Source organism: Cyanistes caeruleus, chromosome 1 (assembly GCF_971803275.1).
Source record: "Cyanistes caeruleus chromosome 1, bCyaCae1.hap1.1, whole genome shotgun sequence".
Lineage (NCBI taxonomy): Eukaryota > Metazoa > Chordata > Aves > Passeriformes > Paridae > Cyanistes > Cyanistes caeruleus.
The window spans coordinates 145,681,056-145,700,182 of record NC_141701.1 but is presented as its reverse complement, the minus strand read 5'-3'; the positions used below and the strand labels follow the sequence as shown (position 1 = coordinate 145,700,182).

Genomic DNA, 19,127 nt, shown 5'->3' with positions numbered 1-19,127 from the left:
ATTCAATTAATCTGTAAGGTAATGGGAGTCTTGTTTCCAAATTACTTAATTTTTATTCTTGTGGGTCTACAAAATATTTCCAAGTGCAGTAGAATATATTAAGGATTACTGCTTAAAGTCTACCTTAGAAACCTGTTTCTCCATTACTTTGTGTCTCAAGTGGTCTTTTCACACTAGAGAAGATTTAGAATGAAATACTCCTAAATGAGAATTTTCCTTTCCCATCATTTGCAATCTGATGTTAGTCCACAGGTTTTATCATGGAGAAGGCAAGATTATATGGCAAGAGCTGCAGGCTCATATGTTGCACAGATTCCTGGGTTTGCAAGAAATTTCCTGTAAATTGCTGTCATTCTAAAAAGTAAGGGGACTCATCCCCTGGAATCCATCAACAGAGCCTACCCACTGTCTCCTCTTGGGTGCTATTCACATATCCACACTGAAACCAACAAGGATTGTTTATTTGTTTTCTGGTGTTTGGTTTGATGGGTTTTCCTCCCCTGCATTTGCTGCTCCTTTCTTTTCTGCTCTCCTTGCTGAGAAATTATTTTACAGAATGCAAGAGTTTAAACTCCCCAAGTTATTTTAAAACAGCAGCCAGACTTCTCAAAAAAGAGCAAATCTCATGTCTTGAGAAGTTCTTTCCTGTCAAGTTGCAAATTGCAGAATCTCCCAAATCCAGTGTATAGAATCATTGCTAAGGAGATTAGGCCAATTTGTGTGATTGGTTCTAGAATCCCCTAATTTAATAAAAACATTAAGTTAGTGTGGTCATCCTGAGGAAAAGAGAGAATATTAATGAGGCAATCATTACATTTGATCTCCAAAAATAATTTGATTAGTCTTTATTTTAACAGGGTAATTAGAAAAGATGACTCACATTTTATTGATTTCATTTCCTTCAGCCCATATAAGGACATAAAAATTAGAAATAAAACGTCTATGTGGAACACTGATTTAGGTATATCTTCTTATGCTCCCTACTTAAATTTTGTGTTTGCCATTATTCTTCATGTACTGCAGTGCTTTACAGCTGAGATTTCTGAGATATACTCTTCCCACTGACAGTAATGGGAATGGTACATCAAAATCCGCTAGGTGGCTTTGAAAATTTCAGATATATTTTTGGTCTGCTGTGGGAATACTGCTGAATTTATCCTTACACCACCCCTCAGAGACAGGTAAATACCCTTTAAATATATTTTATTGAAGTTGAACTGTGCAGAACAGAGATGTGAGAGACATAATGGGCCTAATCCTATTGACTTATTCTGGCATTGGAGGCGTAATCATGAGCCAAAACCATTAAGCATTCATCAGCAAAACTAGACTGATATCGTAGTGGCCTAATACTATTTAAAGACATGATTTAGAAAAAATCTGTGGCACTCTGAGTTCTTTTATTGGTGTGCAGAGGGCAGGGAGTGCATTTATATATTTTGAAGTGAAAACCAAAATATGTCTTTATAATTGGAATTATAATGGTTCATGGGAGGAATAGCTCTTGAGCTTGATATTCTCTTCTTGGCAGAATCACATACGGTTTTATCTTTTGGATTCAAGAGCAAGTCTGGTCATGTCTATCACAAAATAAATTCCCAGCTGCTGAGGGCCACAAATAGATAAAATAGGCAACATTACCTTCACTTTCTGAACAATTTCTCTGCTCTTTATACCTAATCTTTCCCCATTGTTCACCACTTCTGAGACTTCATCTGAAGTGCTTTGTCCAGTCTGGGGATCCCTTGAGAAAGAAAGACATCAATAAACTGGAGTAAGAGCAGGAGTGGCCACCAAGCTGGCCAACCAAGTGGCCACCATCATTACCCAAGGGCTGGGTAAGGAGCTTTATCCAGCCTGGATAAAGCCTGGAGGATGGCCAGACTCAGCACCTCTTGGAGGTGCACAGCTGAAAGGATGACAGGACAGGGACACAGGTTACAGCAGCAGAAAATTAATGAGTTGCTATAAAAGTTACCTTAAATCATTGTGCATTTCGTGAGAAAAAATGACACTGTAAGGAGGCCTCAATTAAAAGCATTGGAAAGAATTGTTGCAAATCATGTGTTTGTTATGATTATGGCAAGAAGTTACAGGCTTCAGTAATGGGTGATTCTCATCAGACATCATGAAATAATGGCAATGTTAAGCAAAGGGGGAATAGAATCAATTTTCAGTAATGTGGGATCCCCACTATTTAAGGTGTAACAAGACATTGTGGAGGAATATCTTTCAGGAATGGCCTAGTGGGAGTTTATTTAATTTTTTTGAAAGGACAGTCAGAAAAAATAACCTTTCCCAGGCTCTCCCACACCTGTTTTATCTGGTTTTGTTGATAAAAGTGTAGGGCAAAAACTTGGGGCCAAAGCCTTGGCTCAGCTGCAGTCTTCTTGTGTGACCTTGTGTACATCAGCTTGGGCTGTGTTTCAACACTCCATCTCCCAAAAGGAGATTACTATTATTAGTGTTTAGCATCAGAGGTGCAGTGAAGGTATAATCCATTAATGCTTTTAAAGCACTGGCATACTATATTAATGATAAAGATAAATTTCTGTCCTTGCAGAATTTGTAATCCAAAAAGATGAAAAAATGTGAGCAGAAACATCAATATCCTTGCCTTAGGGACGAATGACACGGCCACGGGAGAAGTGATTTGTCAAATGTGGCAAAGCAGGACTGTGAGAAAACACCCAGATTTGTCATGTATTCCTTAAAGACAAGGCCATGTTTCCTCTCAGCATAAGTGGCCACAAACATTGTGATTTTGTTTCTTTAAGCTCCTCCATCTGTGTTTCTTCACAGGAGTCATTTTTCCTGACAGCATCAGTAGGAGCAGTACAACCTGCAGCCATTCAATTTGAATTTATTTTAAAGATGGCAGTGAGAATTACAAAATTAACAGGACTAACCCAGTTGTGTAGCACATCCTATCATCTTCTGCCCAGCCACAACCTTGTTCACCCTGTCAGCTCTCTCAAAGGGTGGCTTGCTTTACACAGCGCAGGCACTGCTATTAATAATCCATATGTTACTCACTTTTCATGGCTTCTGGCTTCTATTGCCTGGAATCCCTTTGTTCTTTTTGACTTCACGATCTTCAGACAAGAAATTCTGCCAGTGGGTTTGATCCAACCCTCATTCGTGCTCGGAGCAGTGTCCTCCAGACTGCCATGAGTAATGCTCTCATTGTATAACATACTTACTGTGCAAGTAAAGATGACCTCTGTAACTTTTCTGGGTTTTGTAGAATTTACTGAGGCCTGTGCAAAACTGCAGTAAATTACTTATTTTAAAAACAAGAATTAAGGCAAGAAAATGCATAAGAGGCCTGGAGAATGCTTCACCCTTGGGTAAGAACTGTTTTCCCCACACGAGGTGGAGGCACACAGACCTGTGACTCATAAGATTATTGTGCTGTTGGAACAATTTGTCACAGGCTGATGAATGATGTCAAGGCAGGACACCATCTCCTAGCAACTCCTCTAGCCCAGAGTTGCTGCCTTGATGTTTAACCCTTCTACATTTCCATGCATGCCAGGATGCCACCAGGATGTGTTTGCACTCCAGCTTCTGCCACAATTTCATCAATACTTCTCTTCCTCTGCTCCTTGAACAGTGGGCAGGGCAGAGGGCTCCAGCACATTGACTTGGCTAAATGGTGTGGATCAATCTGTGATGCCAATGCGATTTCCCCCTTCTTTTGCCTTTTTGGTTTTTTTCCTTCTGCTTTTTAGACATGGGATTGTTTCTGATTTATCACGTGTTCAATAATCCCTATGGTTTCATTAGAGTCTGCCTTAAAACATGCTTCTCTGCATGGCTCTGAGCTCATGATATCCAAAAGAAGTATTTTTAAATGATCAAATGGTTTAAATAATGCAGGGAAAAATCCAGCAGCAATCTGAACTTTGAGACTTTCCCTTTGTTTTAGACTGGTAGATAGATGATGCCTCTCCAGGATGCAGCAGCTCTTCTTCGCTTCCTAGTTCCTACCACGTGTGACACGTGCCTGCTGACAGCAGGAAAGATGTTTCCTTGCTGAGAGGAAAATTGGTAACAAAACTCTCTGCAAAGACTTTCACTACACTCTTCTAAAAAAATAGGATATAGGTGGTTTTATGGAACTAATTTGATCTCAGCAAGCTAAGTAAAGGAAGTCATAGTGTCATTGATTTTGAGATACATGAGAGTTACAAGGCGAAGGAAAGCATTTATCAGTTGTGTAAGGGATGGCTTGTGCCCAAGCTGCTGTGTTTGGTAAACTGAATTTTGTCTCAGATCACAGGCAGAAAAGACCTTGAGTCTTTGCTTAACTCTTCTTGATGTCTGTGCATTGTGCTCAAGGGAAAGAAAGCTCTTCATATTTGCCTCAGTTTTAATCTTTGAACTGATGAGGCATTTGTGTAAATGGCATAAGGGAAGATGGCTCAGTCCAGTTGCTGCTGGAATTGTGCTGTTCACATGGGTTTGGTGTTTGAACTGACATTATCCCCACACTTTGGCCATAAGAGCTCACGTGCTTGGTGGCTGCCTTCATCTCAAACCATACATGGCATTTAGAAATTTTCATACCCAAAGCCAGTGGGAGCTGAGCAGCACTTGCTGGGCATGTGCAATGTGAGGAATTAGTTTGAAATTTGAAAATTATGACCAAACAGAGTCCTCACCCCTCGCAGTGTTTCTCTGTTCCCAGCCTGAGTTGAGAATAACCAAGAGCACTGAGTTTGTGAAGACAGGGTGCTCACACTGCCTGTCTTCCCAACATAACCTCACAAAGGTCCCTCAGTGAAAGGTGCTTCATTTGTCTGTGCTCACCTGCACTGAAATCCCTGCTACAAATCACTTCAGCAGCAGCTGCCCATTTATTTTTGTGAATCACCCCATTGCAGCAGCCCCGCTGCTGAGAGGCAGTGCTTTGCTGTAGTGCAATCTGTGTTCATTACAGAAAAAAAAGTTTCAGCCTCTTCACAAGTTTAGGTAATATTGCAAATCTTTCAGCATCTATTAGAGCTGCAGCTTGAGGCTTGAATGCTAATGATACTGAAACGTAGCACTGAGGTGATCTGACAAAGTCGCCTAAGGAGGTTTTCATAAACCTTTTGTACAATTTCTCTGCTTCTCTGCCAGTGAAAATTAACCTCCACTTGCAAAAAAACGAAACTTCACCTAACTCATTTAGAAATAGAAAAGGGAAAGAGAAAATCAATCCATAATGAACAGTATCACATTAAGAAAATCTAATTAGAAATGGCTTCTCTTTTATTGCACTGATAATGGTGAGCTCTAAGAATGACATCATTACAAAATTCAGTAGCTTATAACAAAGTGAATATTTTAAAAAGTGTTTCAACTACCAGATCAATAACTTCACACACCACATAATTAAATTGTACAGAAATTCTCAATAAACACTAATGCTAGAAATGTGCTGCTCTATTTTAAAATAAACTATATATTATATTGTGCTTTACTGCTTCTAAAAGTTGTTTTGATATTACTGAAGAGTGAAATTCTCTCTGCATGGCATTGAGGACAAAATCTTCCCTACCTAATCTTACTTATTTGTCCTCAGTTGAAATTGGGTGGAATTGGGTTTTTTTTGAGTTGATGTGCCAGTTTCTCCCTATAATTGTTATTTGAATACGGATGGAGATTTTTAAGGCAGGGACTTAAACAAGTAGAAAAATTTAAACCTTTCCAATGTAACTTCCAATATTTTCTTTTCAAATTATTTTTAATTTTTTCAGAAAGAAACAAAACTAAGAATGCTCCCACTGGGCCTGGAATCAGGCCTGAATTGTAAAATTTTGTCCAGGGTTCCCTCTGTTGCACAGTCTTTAACTTCAGCTTTAAAACTTCAGTTTTACAAAAGCAAAACCCCCACTAATGAGTTTTTAATCAGTCACTGCATGATTTGATAGTTGAGATACTTCATCATGTTCTGGGTGCAGCTAAAATGCAATGATGTGCTGCATCGTTGTATTTTAGCTGATGTGTTGCATCCTATGGCCTAAGGTGTAATTTACCAGTGGTAAAATTATTTTTTTTCCTAAATACACTCAGATAATCCACATTCACACCGAGGGAGAAGCGTATCTAATGTGTAATCTTTTTGTAATGAGCCTATTACTCTGGTTCCTAGCTAGAGTTCCACCAGGCATGTCTGTGGGCAGTTTTGTTCGTACTCTCATTAAAAATGTCTTAGTAAGATGAGCTGCTGTTTGGCAATTTACATGCCTAGATATATTTGTTTTTAACAAGAGCAAGAGATAATTAATACACTTTATGCAGAAAGATTCAGCCATGGAAATAAAGAGGAACAAGATAAAATCAGTTCTGTTTTCTTTTCAACCCGTCAAGGGTTGCAGGAGTTTCAGAAAGTTTAGGGAAAGGATTCAAGGTTACACAACAAAAGAATTTCTCTAGCGTGGACCTTGCAGATAAGAAACAATGTGCTGCACATAATACTTCTGAGATTTGAATTAAAACTGCCAGGGATATTGGCAGTGGAGATGAGCACTGTAATGCACTGTTCTGCAGAAAGAGTTCATCACTGCTAACAGAATTTGAATTATGCTTTACTAGATTTCCTGCATATGTCAAAAATAAGTAATTGCCAATTATCCTGCTCAAAAGAGCTGGTGGGATACAATCATTTAACTTAAGCATAAGTGCAGAACTGCAGAGCTCTGAGGAAAAGCTCTGCAGAGGGAAAGCTTCAAGAAGCAGCTGCTCATAAATCGAGATATCTTCAACTGAAGCAAAGGCTAACTTTAACTTCATCCTAGCATGCAGATTTTCTACACTACATAATACTCTGCAGCAATGCACCAACTAAAGCAATGGGTTAATTCCAACTGGCTCAATAAGGCAGTACCTTTATTCCTCAGGAAAGAAACTGCCACAGAGACTGTGACCTGCTTGGAATAGATGTGCAAGACCAAGAATGAGTCTGGGTCTCCTAAGCTCCCCACCCTATGCACTGGGGCCTGCTTTCTCTGGATGACCTGCAGAGAACTCATGAGAAAATATGATTCCAAATAAAGTAGGCTCTTTTCTCATTTTTCTTTCTTTCTGCAAAGGTTATTGAATCCATGTAGGAGCCAGAATTTTTAATGGGTAAGATCAGACATCAGAGCTAGAGCTGCAAATTTCCATTCCAGGTTCTGCTGCTGCTTCATTTTAGACAAGTCTCTTGTTGTCTTCCCCAGTGGCTGAAATGGAAATAATTACATGGAGTTTATGGTGGTGCTGAGACATACTTGTTGGTTTAGATTGCCTTGGGATATTTGCAAGAGAGGTGACAGAGAAATGTCAAATGCTAAAGTACTGAAATCTTTCCAGTGCTGGGAAAGGTATGCTGAGAGACTGTGCACACAGTGTAAAAAAATATAATTATAGAACACAAAATATAACCATATCATAACTGTAGAGGTTTGTCTACAAATACACTCACCTTATAAATGCTTGGTATGACTAAAGTCTGTGTGGCACAGGCAAAACTGAGTTTGACTCCAATCATCAAACAATTCTAGTTTTTTGCATATTCTTGGGTTTCTGCATATATTTTTGTGCTAATGCATTAGATTAAGGAGAGGTTTTGCAAATAGATTTCTGTGAGTCAGGCTTCATGGCAGTTTAAAATTGTCAGGAAGTCTCTAAAATGTAATCCCCCCCCAATTTTTGGTGCCTACACATAAATTCTTGAGACCTGAGGATAGCAAATGGGACTGATAATATTTGTGTGGGAGACAGGCAGAGAATTCCCTAGGAGCAGAGCAAACAGCCCAATAGCTCCTTGCATTAGCAAAGGAAGTGCTCTTATTTGCCTTGAATAGGAAAAAATATCACCTAAACCTCTCCAGCCCAGCCTGCTGGGGTGATATAATTAAATTTTATGCAATTAAATACTGTAAGTAGCACACCTGCAAAGAGAATGGGCAGATCTGCCCCAGGTGATCCTCTCTGACATTGCAGGGTCCTGGGGTAGCTCCTTCTCCCCACCAAACCAGCAGCTTGTGCTGGGGCCTCCAGGCTCACAAGGTGCTGCAGTGGGATCTTGTGGAATTCTGTGAGGTTCCTGGAGCTTCTGGGATCTGCCCAGCACAGGGTGTTTTGGGAACTGGAGCTGGAGGACCAAAAGAGCTGAGAGGTTCTTGTGTAGGCTGCACATCCTGGAGTCACAGCTGAGGGTTTGCTCTCTGGTTCTGGGGTTGGGCTCCTGAAATAAGTGACCAAATTTGCTAATGGCAGCACAGCAAGAAGTGAGCTTCACCCCTAAAGTTACATAGGTCTTGCATTGCCTTTTAAATTAATCTGTGATTTTTGGCCTGACCTCTTAAAACTGTTTACCTGACCTGATAGATCTGGAAGCCAAGGAAGTGCAAAAATTTATTGCTCAGAAATTTAGGAAACTATATAAGGCAGTTGCCTCTAAAACACAAAAATCTCATTATCTTCTTAGTCAGAGTCCTAAACAGGGAGAATGAGAATTGAGGGGGAAGAGGCTGATGAATTTATACACTTCAAACTCCAGCAAGATCTGAAATGAATTCTGTGATTGCACCATCTGCTCTGGGCTTTTACAATGTAGAATGTGCCTTGTGAGCTTCAGGGTGATCTGGTGGCTAAAGCTGTCACTGGGGCAGTGTGGTGCCCTCTGCCTGTCCCAAACCCATGTAAAATAGCATCATCAGATACAGTGAAGTCATTGCAATCTGTTCTTTTGATCAGATTTGTGCTCACCTTAAAGAAATAGGTCAGAAAAGAGTGATCTTTCTGATGAAAGGAGGAATAAATAGGCAAAATCTTTTTGACAGGGTTTTAAAGTTTACATTTTCCTCTTCAAATAAATAGCATGCACAGAACTTGTTACTAAGCTTGCCTGGAAACCTGGTAACTCCTGAGTTACACTGAGCTATCTGAGTGAATTCATACTCTTCCCATTCCTTGGGAGATTGTGGCCTCAGCAAGATTCAATGTGGAATGAAAATCCAGCCATGTTCACAGCACTGCCTTCCATCGGGAAACAGCTGCTTCATTTTAACGTTTGACTGGAGAAAAAAGTAGGTTAGAAGGTTTTGGTGTCCTCCCAGGAGCTTCATCCTTGGCTGAACAGATAATAACTCTCTAGGAAAACACTCCAGCAGTCTGGTGTTTTCATCCTCCTTCCCTGCAAAACCCACTCACTGCTTTTCTCTAAGGAGGTGAGGAGGGTAAACATCTGCAATTAGCAGATGATTCTGCATGGAGGAGCTTGAGAAGATTCAATCCACATTTTGGATATGTGGTACTTTTGAAACAACTGGCCCCTGTCCTCAGCTGCCATCCCTCAGTGCTAGAGAGGACCCTGTTTGGCTGTGGATCTTGTCTGCAGCTTTGGAATGTTCCCTGCAGGTTTGAGAGACATTTTCAGTGGGGAAAAACAAGAATGGTGCCTCAAAGCCCTGGAGTAAGGCTGTACAAGATATGTCTCTTTGAAGTACCAATGCCAGAAAAATTCATATCTGGGTATGTATCTGACCTGGTCACTCCAGGCTCTCTTTATAGCCATAGGAGAAAAAACCAGCACATCAAGAGTGTAACTTCCAACCTAGGGTTCCTCAGGCTTTCTGGTTGGTGGATAGCTCTCGACTGGGAAGCTGCAGATCTTGTGGAAAGCTCAGGTGTGAGTTTATTCCTTTGGCCAGATGATGCTGGAGCCACTCTCCAGTTTTAGGACTCTTTGCCATCACCCTGCAGGGTGCCAAAATAACTGCACATGTAATATTATGCTGTCTTTCCTAAAGTGTGGCAGAAGTCCATTCCCCTCCATCCCTGGATTATTACTCAAATACCACCCTGAGGACTCTGGAATGACTTTTTGGGAATCCACTGTTATTCTTCAGCTTTTTTTGTTACGTCTCTCTGGAGAAGGAGTAACACGCTTAGTGGCTTGACCTCAGCTTCCTCTTCTCATCTTCTTTGGCTCAATTGCTCTGGCAAATGCTCCAGTGGTTTGTGGGTCTTTATGGTGAGCACTGAAGTGCTTTTACCCATGCTTGCTTTTCTCATTCAGTGTCCCCTCTGCCCTTCCCTGCTACTGAGGCAAGACAAGGCAACACAAAGCTCCCATCCCTGTCTTGCTCTCTGGCACCCTTTTTAATAAACACACATTGTTCTAGGCACCTCCTCCCCTGTTGGAGCTGTGATTCAAATGGTTTAATGCTAAAATATACATTTACGTTGTCACTCACCTTCATTTCTTCTACACTCTTGGAGTGATACCAACCAGCCTGAGTGATATATTGCATTTTAATTTATCAAACTCTTCTTTCACCTCTTTTCTTGATAAATCTGCCTTTGTGAGTACCTTGGCTTCATTACCTGTTAAGTGTCACCTTGGGATGGATATTTCCCATTCACCTTCTGAAGTGGCAGAGAAATGAAAAGAAATTCATTTAGTTTCTCTGCACTTGGACTGAATCATTTACCTTCTCATTCTCTTTGATTGCCACTCCTACACCACAGGATAGCTGCTAACAAACTTTCCTGTGGGCATCCTGCTGCTGGGGAACTGGGTTTATTTCTCACCTTTAGTTGTGGTTAATTCATCTTCACCTCTGTACCAGCCTGTTTTCAGTAGGAAGCTTGCAGCAGACCCAGAAAGTAGAAGTGCACATGGGGAAGTGAGTTTATTACTTGCCTCTCTTTGCCTGAAGGTTTTTCTGGCCTGACCTCATGCATCCTTCTGCTTAATAATATTTGAGGAAAGCTCTCTGGTAGTTTTCTGGACTATCCTGGGTTCTTACAAACTATGCCTTGTTTGATGATTTAGTAACTATTTTTTTTCCCCCCCCAACAGGGCCCTGAGGGAAAAAAAAGGACTGCTCATAATTTACTGTGACTTTCTAGGTTATTTAGAAACTCCCTAAAAGGAAAATTTAAGACAATACCAAAAAGTATCTCAGATCATCAGGGCAGTAGGTAAGGATCACCTTGCTGTAGTTCCTGGAGGATTGTCAAGTCTGCAAACAGAAGCAGATGTTGTGCATGTGAAGGAATGAGCCATCCCCTGGGGTCTGGAAGCACTCACAGAGGAAGGGAATTGCTGCTGGTGCTGCAGGGCTTTCCCTCTCCTGGGCAGTGAGGGAAGGGCTCTCAAATCCCCACCTCTCTGCCCTGGGGCTTTTTGGTTGTCCTCTGTTTACCAAGAGACAAGAGAGGGTTATATCAGGACAAATATTTCTGCTGCTTTTAGTAGAATTTAACTTCAAGATAAATCTGTTCAAAATGTGGCTGCTTAAACTTGTTGACTCAGTAAGCACTAATTACAGAGGCAGTGATTGTGTGATGCTGGAATTATGTAATTCTCTCATTCTTCCTTCCCTGATTTTATTTATTCTCATTCTACATTCTATTCTTGGCATCAAAAGCCTTGTCTCTTTCTATTTTTTTTCTTTTCAGTTCAGCAGAAATGGAAATTTATAGACATGAACTAGTTTCTGATTTAAAATTTACGGGTTTTTTTCTCAAAATTTAGCCTTTAGGATGGACTACATTGTATTTAGTAGCACTGGGGTTAATTTTTCTCACAGGCTTTTTGTATTTGCTTTGTTGGACTATTCTTTCTTAGCCCTGGCTGCCAACAACTAAAACACAGTTATCTGATCCCCATAAATATATAGTTCTGCTCTTTGTAGGATTAATCATCTGACATGATTCTTCCAAAGCAACTTTTGGCTTCCTTTCCTCACTTACCAAATCTTTTCTACCAGTTGCTCAGATATTATTTATTTTCATTAACAAAGGTGTGCATAATTTATTTATTTTTTTTTTTGCTTGGTGGGTAAATCAAGCCTTCTTAATTAGCTGAAAAAAATTCCCTGTTGCATTTAAGGTAATAGTTAACCACAATTCTTCCACTTTATCAGGGTCTTAACACATGGAGACAATGAAATTGTGAGTGTCTTTTGGTTGGTTGGTTTGTTTGGGGTTTTGTTTTGTTTTAATTGATTTGATTCAGATTTGCACCTCTGTAAAACACAAGTTGTAAGTTGATCCTTCCATTGTTGCACCTGGAATACAGCTCTGTGCTCTTCAGATCCAGAACATGTTTGCAGCCTGGATTAAGCATCACTTAAAAGACAAAATAAAACATTCAGACTTGCTGTGCTTTACATTAAATGGAATTAGTGCTTTTTGAGCAGCACCTCTTTGTATCCCTGGGAAGGTTCACCATTCTTTCATTTTCTATCACAATTTTTGAACAGAGATTCTAATTGGGATATGATACATTTAGCAGCTCCAATGCTGAACTATTCTGTTACTCTCCTTTGTGACTACATCCTTTATACTGAACTTTACATTTCATTCTTGGGAGATTTTATAAATTATTAATTTCTGCTTCATTAGAAGCATCCTTTAGATTACATTCTCATAAAAAAAATCTGTATTCATTAGGACTAGACCCTTCTTCTTTATTAGCCCAGAGATTACAATTCCTGACCCACATGAAAAGCAGCTTTTTTCCAGTTTTCAAGCCTTAAAAAACATCTCTATGTGGTTCACCCTGTGGGGGAACCAGGAAAACAACCATCAGCAGCCAGCCCTAAACTTTTGTGTCACCACCCAAAACTGAAGGAGCATAGAAACCCACAGAAACAGTTTTATGAATAATCCAGCATTTGACTGAGTGGACTCACTGTGGGGAGAAGTTTAAAGAGGTTTCCACGTACCCTGTAGGTAGTAAATGAAATTGTCCAGTTGTTCAAGTGCTCTCCTACTCAACACACACAGGTACATGACAAAAGATAAACAATTTCCAATAGGAAGAGGTTTTTTTCCCCTCACCCTGGAAATTCTTTATCCATCCACTTCTCATTACTAAAAAAGAAAAAGGTATTTCTGAATCACCTACTGGCTAGAGTTCCTTGAGAATAAAAAGAATGTAATGAAAAGAAGATAATGAACAGAACTTACTTGAGCAAAGTTACCAGTTTAAAAGAGTACAGGAAAGGAAAGGTCAGGTCTAGGTCTACACAGAAAGTCTTCTGCAGAGCTGTAGTTAATAAAAAAAAATCCTGATTCAACATCCAATGCTTCCTCTTTGCCTAAGCATGAGCATCTAAATCAGCAGATAAATAAATAACTAGAGCAAAGCCAATTGTTGCAACTCAGAAATTCACAACAGAGAATTAAGCACTAGAGATGGGGATGAGAGGAGGTAATTAAAACAAGTTGGAAATCTTAATAGGTAGAAATAAAAATTGAGAATTTCTATCAGTGAGTAATCTTGATTGCAAAAGTTGTTGCTGATGGCTTTCAGCCTTAGAGGATTTCAGCTGGGAGGTTCTTCAGCAGCACAACGAGCTCTGCAAGTGCTGACCCTGTGTAAGTACCTAAACTAATCTTCATTCAAAATATCTGGGGAATTGGGAAACAACTGACACTTACCCGAGCTCTTCTCAGGTGTGTTTTGCCAAAGGCTCCCAGCAGAGCTGGTGGAGCTGTTCACAGAGACATCAGTAATCTTCCCAACCTTATCTGCTCTTGTACTTGTGTTAAAAATGAAAATTCCCTGGTGAAACTAATGCAAAATACAGTCAGGAACATAATGAAGACCCTTTTCTGATAGTCTTTACACTGCTGCAAGCATCCCTCATTTCTCTCTTTCAAAAAGGATATAATAGTCCTTTTTACTGTTTTGTTATATTGGAAAGAAGAACATGTAAGTGTTTTCTACTTCTTTTGGGTTTTTTTACCAGTTTTTAGTAACCTAAAATGCAAACTGGATGAGGATGACATATAATCTCCTGGCTTATTATTATTATTATTTTTCCTGCAGAAAAGATATGCTCAGTATTTTAATAGCACCATCTGTCAGAGTAGCAAGTGCCAAGCTGCAATATTGATCTTGTCACTTTGGGGAATGGTATGGTATTTAGGATTATAAATAACATTTTTCTTTGCTCTGTTCATGTGTTAGTTTCTTTATAGAATCCAAACTCAAGAAATCACTCTTGCCATCTAGTAAGACAAGCACTTAGAATCCACAGCAGAGTGCCATTAGTACCTGAAGCAGTATTTGCATTATTACCTGTCACAGCTCAGGAGAGTGAATAACCCAACTGGTCTATGAGATTTATGCAGTGGCAAGTATAGACACAACCAAGCAAAGATAATGTCTTTTAGTGACCATAAGTCATCACTGGGCACTAGTTACCTCTCTTCAAAAGAGAGAAGACTATGCTGATGAGATTTTAAATTAAGAGCACTCAAGCTGAGGTTACAAAAAAATCAAGTGCTGCAATTTCATGTGTTGAACAACAATCTTGGTTTATTTTAAAAGGCTCTTTCCCCTTCAGATCACTTGAATTTTGGTTAAAATTTTCGTTTAGTTTGCCTTGGGAAAGAGAACATGCAGTATTGTAGCCAGTTTTTATCTCCAAACAGACTATGGAGAGGCCAGAATGGTGGTGTCAGGTTTGAAGTTATTGTGAGCCTGGAAAAGTCTCAGTGTATTGAGCTGCCTGATTCAGAAACAGACTTCTCCTGGCAAGGAGGAGACAATTTTCCTTTTAATGTAAAATCTTGTGGGTGTTTCCTCCCCTGTTTACATTTCTGGATGTTAATGTATTTTGCAGTGCACTAAGCAAAACTGTGATGCTCATGGATGGTTAAAAAAAAAGATGCTGGACAGATGTAAGGGGTAATTAAATGTTCTGAGTGGTAATGATGCTTTCCAGGATTCACAGGGCTGAGTACTTCTCTCTGTAATACTCTGTTAGACAATCAACATTTTGATAATATGCCAGCATTTTTTTCTGCTCCACAAATTGCTTTGCTTTGGGTTGGGTATTACATGAATTTTGTGCATGGTAAAGTAAGATTTCACCTGGGACTTGAAGTGTTAAAGTGTTAAATAGAAATACTCTAATATTGTTTTTTTTCTGTTAGTAGTTCTCCTGCTGAACATATATTTATCCTCTGCATGCAATTTCACTCACAACTTCAAGGCAGCTCCATGGTGTTCCTAAGTACTGCATTTTATAGATTTTCAGCAGTTGTCATTAAACATCTCTCTTGAGGAACAAAAATACTGAAAACATTTACACAAAACATCAAAAGCTTGTACTAAAATAATCCATTATAATCCCATTCTTCATTTTTCAAAGCCTGTGCAAATTGATTTCATCTAAGATATTACCCAGCTATATTCAAGGTTGGGTCTGGTTCTTTCATCTGTTTCATTTCCTGTAACTCAAGTAATTTTACGAAGTGCAGTATTTTTACTGCAGAAAAATAAAATCTAGTAAATAGTCTGCTGTGTGTTGGGATCTGGATAATCCATTCTCTACCTCATTGCTTGCTTTTGCTGCCTGGTTGTTCAGACACTTGCTCAGCCATTTCTGAGTATTAGCATTTAATTAAAGCAATACCTGGTGTAGAGGACAGCCAGGCTGGAGCCAGGGATGCAGCAGAAATTTACACAGATGGCACATTGAGCTGTTGTACACAAGTCTACAGAACTACAGAAAATTTCACATATTAGGTGTGTGTATGTATATACATGTATATTTTTAAATGTGTATACACACACATATATATATATGTGTGTATATATATAATGTATGTATGCATATATGTGTGTATATATATCTAGGTATAGATATATATACCTATAAAATAAAATAAAGCTGTCAAAATCTCCACAGTGGTCTTAGCCTTAGCTTTGAGCACCAAATGTGATTTCTTTCCTGGTGTTTCCTGTGGTACAAAGTGTGAGCCCTGGGTAGCTCCTGAGCACGGTGTGAGGCTCTGGCAGGGTTTGATCATCAGCTTTTGTGGCCATGGGAAATCTGTTTGGGCAGTGCCCAGCCCGTGATTTTTGGGAACTCATCGTGCTGTACATGGACCTTTACATGATGGCAGCACCGTGGTGTGGCAGGTCCAGGGTCCTGCTTCTCCAGTAGGGAACAATGTTTTAGAGTAGGAATATGCATTATTTTGCATATTATTGGGTAGAAAATAAAAAAAAAAAATAAAAAAAAAAAAATCCCTATTTTTTTTTTTTCTTTTTTTTTCCCCAAGCAAAAGGGAGTATTGGCCTCACCTCCTTGCAAAATTGGCACAGGATACTCCTGCATCCATTGCCTTATGTCTGTAATTAGTCAATGCTAGTGTTTTCCTATATGTGGGTCACTTCTCACAGGTAGTAATTGCTAATGTAACCTCCTTTACTGATGCTCCGCTAGCTCAGAGCCAGTAATGCCTGGCTGCAGGTGGGAAAGGAGACAACAAGAAACATTGCTCTGTTTGAGGCTTGACACAATCAGCTTTTCATGTATACTCCTCTCCTCTGTCTTTTGGTGGTGGAGGGAGCTGTACTGTCATTAGCAGCCAGCAGGGTGTTGTAAGGGATGTATTTTTACAGTGAATTCAACTCCCCTGGTGCCTTAGGAGCCTGTCTGCCTTTCCAGCTGCAGAAAGTCGGGGAGGCTCTGGGCTGTCTGGGTCAGCAGGAGCCAAACTGCTGGGGGGGAATGGAAAACTGGCAATAATCTCAGCTTTTCCTTTGAATTGTGGGGTGATTTACCTGGCCTGGGGACACGGTGGGGGGGATGAGGCTCTGCACAGAGGCAGGGCAGCAGGAGAGCTGCGAGGAGCTGAAGGGTGTGGGGTGGGAGGGTGTGTTGTAGGTAAATGAGCAGAGGGAATGGAGGGAAAATGTTTACATGAACCTCTGTGATCAAAGAAAAGATTCTGTGTGTTTCACCAAGAGTTTCATCGGCCCTCTGGGCTGTGTTACACAACCAGCTGTCAAACAGCTTTTTTGAAGAAAACACAGGTAGCGTTTCCCTTTTGATGATCAAATGAGAGATGCATAAAGTTACCCAAAGTGACTGATTAAAACCAAATATCCCTCCTTCCAAATGCCTGAGCTGACAATTGTTTCTAAATGTGAGAAGTTTTGTCCAGCTGTATGTAGGCTATGCCTGGGAAGAAGGAACAATTAATAAACCCAGGGAAGCAGAGGAGGATGTGGTGAGTGCAGCAGGGAGCACAAACCAGAGCAGCAGCATGGGTCAGAGGGAAGGAGAGATGGACACTCTGAGTGCAAACTAATTAAGCAGTGGATTTAATCTGCAGTCTGTGGGCATGAAAGAAAACATATCAGCCTTATTATTGTTAAAGTATTTATATTTTTAATGGATTGTGCAAATTTATGAGTGAAGGAGAGCATAAAAAGCAGCTGTTTTGGAGATGGGGATGGATGCAGGAAGCTCCATGTTCATTCACCAGCATTTTGGTCACTAGGAAGGGTTTGTGGAAATCAAGTGTGACAGTTAAGAAGTGATAAATGGGAAATGATTCACGTCCCTATTTGTTAAGGAAGAGGAAAATAGAGGGAAAATATTTTTCTCTAAGGTTTATCAGAAATAAAGACTAGAGACAAGTGCTTTGACGTAAGTGATCTCTTGTAATAAATTGTACTGAGTATCTCTTCATTAGAAAGGCCAAGAGGGTGGTTAGAAGTGTGAAAAATGCCAATAAGATAACTGCAGCAGGATTTGAGGGATATCCTGCTTCAGGGAAGGGCAGACTGAATGAGGGAACAGACAGCAGCACTGCCACAGCCTCCCTGTCTCTGCTGGGCCACCCAGACCCATCTTCCCAAAGTGAGATTCTGCCTGGTGGGTTTTCCTTCCATGGTGTGGGTGTCCCAGGGGAGCATCCAGAGCTGAGATCTTCTCTCATGCACCATGGGAGCCTTTCCCCATGACCTTGGTGCCAAGTTTCCTACCCTTGAAATGAAGGTTTGGCAGGACACAGAGCATCCAGTGCCTCAGCCATGGGGTCTGAGGGGAGAGGCAGTCCTGGAGCAGCTCTGGATGCATTTGGGGTGTGGAATGCAAGGCTCAGGGCTGCAGGGCTTCTGGCTGCCATGGCTGATGTCTGTGAGGGAAATTTGGGCAGATGACCTACGCAATCAGCACATCAGAGAAAAGAGGAATGGAAAGGATCTCTAAAGGTCATCTGGTTCACCCTTTTGTCCAAAGGCGAGTTTAATTACACCCACACCATTCCTGAGAGATGTTACAGCTCCTCAGCATCTGCCTCTCTAAATTAAACCATCTAAATTCTTCCAAGTTTTTCCTCAGATATGATGCATTTTTGGAAAATTGTGAGTCTCTTCTGGACTCTTTCCAATTGAAGTCTGTCCTTCAGCATCCCAGGGCTGACTGTGGCTGGTGCCCTGCACTCAGTCTGTCCAACTGAAGAGAACCACACATTTCCAGTTTTGTTTCATGACTCCATGGATGTATCCAGCCTTTCATAATGATTTGGAGAGAGCTTCATCAGACATCAGTCTTGAAGAACTCTTCTTTGAGTTAAGTGTATTTTTCTACTAACTTCTGTCAGGGTAAAATAATGGGTCAAGTCTGAATTTGAAAACTTTCAGAAATTGCCTCAATATAAACAACTTTATCTGGACTGAAAATTACTACAAAGTTTTTGATAAATGGCAGAGTCTCTGATTACAAGGAAATGCTTAGTGCAGCTGTGTTAGGTCAGGTCTCATTTAGCATCTCCATTTAATGATCCTGAAGAGGGAGTAAACAGTCTGTTAATGAATTTGTGTGTGGTTCTGTGTAGGGAGGAACTGTGAGTAATAGGCAGGAAAGAAAAAGACTACAAAGGGACATGGAGATTATAAACACTCACAGATAATGAAGTTAACTTCATCTCTGCATAACACAAATTAATGTGTTTGGGTGGAAGGGAGGAAGGGAATATGCTTAAACTTGGCCTACTTGAGAGCATTTTATGAGAAAAGCAGATTTCTATGCCATGTACTTAAAGGGGGCCTGCAAGAGAACTGTAGAGGGACCTTTTAAAAGGGCACAGGACAAGGGGGGGGTGGCTTTATGCTGAAGGAGGGTAGATTTAGACTAGATATGAAGAAGAAATTCACATCTCTGAAAGTGTTGAAGGCCAGTGGGGCTGGTCCTGGCTGGGTGGGGCTTTGAGCACCCTGGTCTAGTGGAAGGTGTCCCTGCCCATGGCAGCGGGGTGGAACCAGGTGATCTTAATGGTCCCTTCCAGTGCAAGCCATTGTATGATTCTATGATTCTGTGTGATAT

At 40.5% G+C, this 19,127-nt stretch overlaps 1 protein-coding gene and 1 long non-coding RNA gene across 6 annotated transcripts in view; one reads left to right on the top strand and one right to left on the bottom strand.

Annotated features, from left to right (window-relative positions):
* Positions 1 to 19,127, top strand: part of DPP6 (dipeptidyl peptidase like 6) — a 539,779-nt gene that overhangs the window by 257,791 nt on the left and 262,861 nt on the right. The window lies entirely within an intron of this gene.
* On the bottom strand, positions 5,239 to 13,184 carry LOC147656001 (uncharacterized). Of its 2 annotated transcripts, XR_015280809.1 has the most exons (8): positions 12,961 to 13,184; positions 10,935 to 11,006; positions 10,573 to 10,628; positions 10,366 to 10,407; positions 10,236 to 10,274; positions 9,593 to 9,735; positions 7,926 to 8,221; positions 5,239 to 7,214 (listed from the first exon to the last, which is right to left on the bottom strand). It is a non-coding gene; the product is annotated as an uncharacterized LOC147656001 (long non-coding RNA). The 2 variants fall into 2 exon arrangements; XR_015280833.1 differs by lacking the exons at positions 9,593 to 9,735; positions 10,236 to 10,274; positions 10,366 to 10,407; positions 10,573 to 10,628.